Source organism: Podarcis gaigeae (genome assembly GCF_964106915.1).
Source record: "Podarcis gaigeae genome assembly, chromosome: 8".
Taxonomy (NCBI): domain Eukaryota; kingdom Metazoa; phylum Chordata; class Lepidosauria; order Squamata; family Lacertidae; genus Podarcis; species Podarcis gaigeae.
In genome coordinates, this window is record NC_139684.1 from 64,303,333 (window position 1) to 64,310,620 (window position 7,288).

A 7,288-nucleotide genomic window follows, 5' to 3' on the forward strand; every position below is an offset into this window, starting at 1 on the left:
CATTTCACAAAAGTAGAGGAGATTCAAGGGGGAGAAAGGAAGCTTGCATGCCCTGTAATGCAGATGGGGCTGTGCATGTCCCTCTTTGGACCTGCAGTAACCCAAGACTTTATTTCCAGCCATGGAATAAGAAGATGAAGATATGAAAGTGGGATTGCCTGGCATTTGGATTTCCCCCACCCACCTCTCCCCCACCCACCTCTCTCCCACTTTTAGATTACTTTCTCCCCATCCCCTCTCCCTCTTTCCACAACAGCTCCCTGATCCTATAACCTTGATGCAAGATTTATGCAAGCAAATCAGGATGAATTCTTAATAAACAGGTTGTCTGGAGGAGTCAAAGAGGGAGCCTGGCAGATCTCCACTGAGAGGGCATTCCATATTTAGGCACTACCACCAAGCAGGACCTGGCTCTCTTACTCACCTAACCACACAGAGATAGAGCAGATGGCCTCCAGTGCTGACCTGAAGAGTCAGGTAAATTCACACAGGAGTAGACAGATGAATAAAAATTTCTCCCACGCTGCTCCTGATGATCTTGGCTGCTCCATTCAAAGTGAACATAACAGCATGGCTGGGGCGACAGCCTTTGGAAGTCTTGGATCTCCAACAAATATCCAGAGACCATCCCTGGAATCCACTCTGTGTCTCAGGGTAAATTCTACCTGCCACCAAAAAGTGACTACTTCATTTTGTGTCCACAAGCAGCAATCCTGTGCCCATCAAACCCAAATTGAGGATTAACCTAAGACTTAGTTTACCCCTGGCAGAGTTTAACCACAGCTCTGTAAGTGACCAAGAGTACATTGGATTCTTTAACAAGTTGGCTTGTGATACAATTACGCACATTGGAAGTGTAAAGATGTGGAACAGCATGGTGCTTGCTGTGAGTGAGATGCCCAGGGACGGTGGGCAGCTTTTTGTGTTTAAGGGGAGTGGAATTGGTCTTTTGCATTTTATTATCTATCAGGGCAGGGTCCAAACCAGCCCCTGGAAGCTGTTTTCTTCCCAGGTGCTGAACTGAAGCATAGGATGCAAATGTGAAGAAGAAGAAAAGAGTGCCCCCAAGTATGCAAGAATGTCTTTGGACCAGTGAATCATCAGGGGCAGCTGTGTCTCACCTGAGTGTCTGTGTCATACAGGGTAGCTTCCCACCTATCTTGAACCCTGGCACCTCTCTTCTTAGAAACTAAGCACCTCAGAGAATATTCTCTTCTTCCTCCTCCTCCTTGTGGTATAGTGGCTTTGACTTTCCTCTCAGCATATAGCAAGAACCGAAGAATTAAGGACACTTCCTGTTGCTTCAGCTGAATCATTCATAACGTGCCCAAAAGGAGATCAGAGTGGATTCCCTTTCATTCTCACAACCGGTTCTTGACTTGAGACATTAAAGAAGCAGCAATCCAAACCCAGGTAGGCAATCTTTGGTCCTCCTGCCAACTCCATGGAGTCAAAGGGCTTTTCCATTCTGGTACCTACCTCACTCTTTTGGTGGGTCGTTTTGCAACATTCCTTTGCTCTGCCTTTATATCCAGGTATCCCATTAGAAATAGCATATTTTATATTCTTAGCAATAGGAAGTTTGGATTTCTGAATGACCTCTTCACAAGCCCAGGGGCTGTAACAGCTGTGGTACAAGGGTACTTTGGCAAGCTATCATTTGGCAAAGGTATTATAAGCGCACTCTGCCATTTGTTTCGGCGGAATTTGAAGAGTCGTGGGGGCCTTGTAGGTGGCAATTTATTGCAGACCTGGTGCTGTGCACACATGCATGTTGTGTGCAGTGATCACACAATGATATCCTCTTCAAAATTCTGCCCTGCATTATTTTCCCGTTTGACCCTGGTTGACGATTTCCATGGAAAATCGTAAAACGTTGCCACAAAAACCTTGCATGCATGAGCAATTAGGGAGAAGGTCACATCATTTTGCATTTAAAAGTGAACCTGCCTAATTTGTGCTTTCAGAAACAGTATGCAACCCGTAACACAGTAGTGCTTCAAAACCCGCACTTCTGCAAATTTTGCAATGCAGTTCTCTTGCCAAGTGTACAGAAATGTATACACTAGCAAAAATAAAATTAGAAAATGCATCGTATTAGGAGGGAAAGCCTTGTGAAAATGTGTATATTAGTCAAAATTGCATATGGAAATAAGTTTATTAGGAGAAATTTGTACAAAAATTCTGGTGAAACTTCATGAAGGTTTTTTGTCTTGTTTTTTTTAATGCAAATTGTTGTGAAAATGTGGAGAACTGCATTTAAGATTGGAAAAATGAGAAACTCAGAGAATCAGAACTGATATCTTTGTCCACCAGTATCCTGTGACCAATATCCAGTCTACCATAAACTGCCGTGTGGAAGCACCTCAGATGTTATGGTGTGTCCTCCTCAAGAGTTGCTGAGACTTTTTGTTGTCCCCAAATACATAGGTGTCTTCTCCAAACAGTAGTGCCATGGGTAACTGAAATTGTTCAAACACCCCAATCGCAAAACTGTGAAAAGAAAGGAAATAGAAACAATTTTTAAAAGAGAAAAATTGCATGTAACAATAGAAAAATGTGGAATTGCAAACCAGGAGCAAGGTGGGAGGGGAGGTAAAGGAGATGGAAACTGGACAATGGAAATAAAATGGGTGGGATAGTTCACTTGTTTTAATTGCTCAGAAATAGATTGCCAACTGTTTCCCTGTGGCTTTATTAACAGCTTGATCTGCAGGCAATATTTTAAAAATAATGAGCTGTAGGCAACCAATTTCTACTCAGAGTAGACCTTTTAAAATTACTGGACAGAAGTTAGTCATGTCCATTACTTTCAGTGGGTTTACTCTGAGTAGGATCCACCTTGGACACAACTCTCTTTTGTTTTGTAAATAAATACCAATCCCTGGCAGATAAAAATACACATATTAAAGCAAGCATGGCAATAAAAAAAATAAGTAAATAAGAAAGAAAGGGTGCTTCCAAAGGGCAATTTATGATGGTCCGAGAACTGAGCAAGATGAACCAATGTCCTGACTCTGTATAAGACATATTCCTGGGTTCCTAGAACAAGGTTGGATGAGTTAAAAAGACACTCAAAACTTTTTAAAAAGTGATAACAGTCACCTGTGAAGACATGTTGGGAAATGATGGTACCTCGCACTAGGGCAATGGTGTAGTACTGGGGAAATTTCTTCCTGTTGGGAGAGCGGCACATTGCCACAGGCGAAAGCTCCAAACATCAAACAAAGACATATGAATAGAACAGAATGCACAACTTTTGCACAGAATGGAATGAAGCAAATCAGGCAAAAAATGGCCAGTATTGCAGGCATAGCCCTTTCCATTCCACACTCTCTGAAGGCATAACATACACTGCAAGGCTGCATATATACACCATACATTTAAAGCGCACCCCCGTCTTTAACAATCCTGGGAGCTGCATCTTACTCCCCACTGTGCCACAATTCTCAGAACCCTTAACAAACTACAGTTCCCAGGATTCTTGGGGTTGGGGTTGCTTTAATTTTTTAAATCCGCAACTGTTGGGGAGAGTGGCAATTTGTGCAAAAGGCTTCATCTTGCAAAATATTGTTTGTCACAATAAGCCCTCAGCAAAGGCAAGTGAAAATCACCGTTTTTATAGAATGAGAGAGCATCTGGAGCAAGGATCTGGGAGTAAGCCCCACTGAACTCACTGGGACTTACTTCTGAGTAGAAAGGTATAAGACTGTAGTATAAGAGGCAGAGGCTTATCTAGAGCCCCCAGTGGAACAGCTGAAGGAGAATTTGAACCCAGCGCTGACTGATCCACACAACGCCATTATCAACTGGAGTCCAGCAACATTTGGAGGGGTGCAAGTCACCCACCCCTGACCTAAAAGCATTCCCTGTACTCCCCCCCCCCCAATTTGTTCCCTACACCCTCCAAGTTGCTATTAGTTCATGGTGTGAGGAGAACACAGGTAGCCAGAGAAATAAAGCAAACTAAACACAAATATATAATGCAGAAAATATAGTTTTCTTAATGCTTTAATTGTTGGTGGTAATGCAGTATGGAATTTATCCACTGACATGATAAGAGATATAAAAGAGTGTAAGTTCCCTCTTAACTTTACAGTATATCCAGTGGCGTAGCATGGGTTGTCAGCACCCGGGGCAAGGCAAGTAATTTGTGCCCCCTAATCCGTGGATTTGCGCCCCCTAACCCTAACCCCCAGATGTTGCGCCCGGTGCGACCGGCCCCCCTGTACCCCCCACGCTATGCCACTGAGTATATCGCTAGACTTTTTGAGAAATGTAGTATCTGTAGTATTTCCTTTGGGATTAGTTTTGAATATATTGACATGTTAAAATTGAAACAGCGCTTACAAATATGAGACATCAAACCTTGTGAGATGTGGCTACCTGTATCTTTTCCTAGCAGAGAGAGAAGCAGTTGGGGAGGAGTTTTAGTGGACAAATCACCAGAGAGGAAAGATCAGGAAGCAGTAGGCCCACCCCAAAGCCTTTGCAGGGACAAACAGGGTTGAAAGGATCACATATTACCACCCCATACCATCATAAGCACAATTGTCATGAATGCACAATAAAAAGGACATCTGATGTGGGAGCTATCTTGTTCTGTAAATATTATGGAGGTTCTAGGAATCTATAATGATCACACGAGTAATTATATTTCTGAAACTAGGAAGAAAATCTACCGCAACTACTGATATGAAATAATTCATTTGCTATACCATAAACATAATAGATAGGAAAAATCTCTCCCCCATCTCTGCTCCCTGTTACAATCAGTCTTAAGCCACCTTCCAAGAAAACGGGGATGGAATTCACTCAGGAGTCACTGTTCACCCTGCAGAATTTACATAGAAGTAGACCTACAACATAGTTCTCTTAATTTATTGTTTCCTGCACCATTTTCCTCAATATCCCCAAACTGCAGCCACTTACCACTTAGATTTTCATTCGGTAAATGAAAAATACAGTGGGGAGGGGATAAAACTATTGATTTTTGCAGTTGGAGTGTTTTCTTGTCCCAGCCAGTTTTAGCCTCTTTAGGTGGAAAAATGCCCCATGTGGTTTTTCAAACAAATACCAACCCAGGGAAGCAGGCAAGTGTCCTTTTACTGACATGGCACAATGCACGTTGCTTTGTTTGGGGTCATCTTGCCACCCCAAGACATTTGAATTGGTATGGAGTAGACCTTTTCCGGGTTGTATGGGGCCTTTTACAGGCTGGTCCAAAGGAGGTGGTAGAACCAATGGTAGCTCACTGTGACTTGTTTGCAAAGCATTTTGAGGATAAAATCACTCGCATCCACCAAGACATTGACTCTGCTGTTATAGCAGATGAATCTCATGGCGTGTCCAGAGCACAGTCTAGTCCTGTTGTGTTGGATGAGCTCGAGGATATGGACATGGTGCTCGGATCGGTCAGGGCAACCACTTGCACTCTAGACCCTTGCCCCTCTTGGCTGATAAAAACCAGCAGGGAGGGAGCAGCTGGCTGGGCCAGGGAGGTGATCAATGCCTCTTTATGGGAGGGGGTGGTCCCCATCTGTTTGAAGGAGGCAGTGGTAAAACCACTCCTTAAGAAACCTTCTCTGCATTCAGAAAACCTAACTAACTACTGGCCAGTGGCTAATCTCCCTTTCCTAAGCAAGGTTCTAGAGTGAATGGTCACAGATCAGGTCCAGGCACTTTGGGAAGGAACTGATTTTCTGGATCCATTTCAATCAGGATTTAGGCCTGGTTTTGGCAAAAAATAATAATGCTTTGGTCAACCTGTATGATGACCTCTGTCAAGAGAGAGACAAGGGAAACCTGTCCCTGTTAATTCTCCCTGACCTCTCAGCAGCTTTCAATACCATTGACCATGGTATCCTTTGGGAGCGACTGTCCAAACTAGGGGTGGGTGACATCACTTTGTGGTGGTTCCAGTCCTACTTGGATGGCTGTTTCCAGACAGTGTTGCTTGGGGAATGCTTTTCAACCCTGTGGAACCTTCAATGTGGGGTTCCACAGGACTCAACCCTATTCCCTATCTTGTTTAACATCTGCATGAAACTGCTGGGTGGGGTTATCCAGAGGTTTGGAGTACATTGTCAGCAGTATGCTGATGACAGTCGGCTCTATTTCTCCTTTACATCTGCAGTTGAGGCAGTGGAAGTGCTGGACCAGTGTCTTGCCTCAGTAATGGACTGGATGAGAGACAACAAACTGAAACCCAACCCAGTTAAGACTGAGGCACTGTTAGTGGAGTGGCTGGTTCTCTAGGCTGGATGGATGGGAGATTGCCTGCTCTTGATGGGGTTACACATCCTCTGAAGGAAGGAGGAGGTTCGTAGCTTGGGGGTACTCCTGGATCCTTTGCTGTCGCTTGTGGTTCAGGTGGCCTCAGTGGCCCGGAGTGCCTTCCATCAGCTTTGGTTGGTGGCCCAGCTACGCCCCTATCTGGACAGGGATAGTCTAACTACTGTCTATGCTCTAGTAACCTGAAGGTTAGATTACTGCAATGTGTTATACGTAGGGCTATCTCTGAAGACGGTTCAGAAACTTCAGCTAGGGCAGAATTCAGTGGCCAGGTTGCTCACTGGAACAAGACGGTTTGAGCATATTACCCCAATCCTGGTCCGACTGCACTGGCTACCAGTTAGTTTCCGGGCCCAGTTCAAAGTGCTGGTTTTGACCTATAAAGTCTTAAATGGCTCAGAACCGCAATATCTCAAGGGCTGCCTCTTTCCATATGAACCTACCCAGACCGTGAGATCATCTTCTGAGACCCTCCTTCGTGTGCCTCCAGCTCGAGAGGTCTGGAGGGTGGCAACACGAGAACGGGCCTTCTCTACAGTGGCTCCCTGTCTGTAGAATGCTTTCCCCAGGGAAGTTTGCCTGTTGCCATCATCATACACCTTTAGGAGCCAGGCAAAAACGTTCCTTCTTAACCAGGCCTTTGGTTGATTTGTTTGACATCCTATGCCCTTTTAAAATGTGGGTTTGGGGGGTTATTGGGTTGGTATTTTTATTTTGATTATGTATTTGGTGATTTTATATTTTGATTTTATTCTGTGAAGCACCCCGAGACCTCCAGGTATAGGGCAGTTTCTCTCCGTTTCCCATTTTTTTCAATCTTAAATTCATTTCTGCAGCAATTTGCAAGAATGGGTTTTTTTAAGAATAAAAACATCAGGAACATCTATCAGCATTTTATTGTTGATTTCTCTTTTTAAAAACCACATTTTTGTATGCAGTCTTGACTAATACACACATTCTGGCAAGCAATTTCCCCTAATATAATGCAGCTTTG

The 7,288-nt window shown here is 43.9% G+C and overlaps 1 long non-coding RNA gene across 5 annotated transcripts in view; it reads right to left on the reverse strand.

The window, feature by feature from the left end:
• Positions 1-1,806: 1,806 nt before the first annotated feature.
• The window catches only part of LOC310849981, a 38,463-nt gene continuing 32,981 nt past the window's right edge, over positions 1,807-7,288 (reverse strand). For 2 of the 5 annotated variants that reach the window (XR_014567157.1, XR_014567158.1), the window contains exons 4-5: positions 3,106-3,176; positions 1,807-2,493 (exon numbers count right to left, since the gene is read on the reverse strand). This is a non-coding gene — a long non-coding RNA (uncharacterized lncRNA). The remainder of the gene's footprint in view (positions 2,494-3,105; positions 3,177-7,288) is intronic. The other 3 variants (XR_014567159.1, XR_014567160.1, XR_014567161.1) reach the window with 2 other exon arrangements.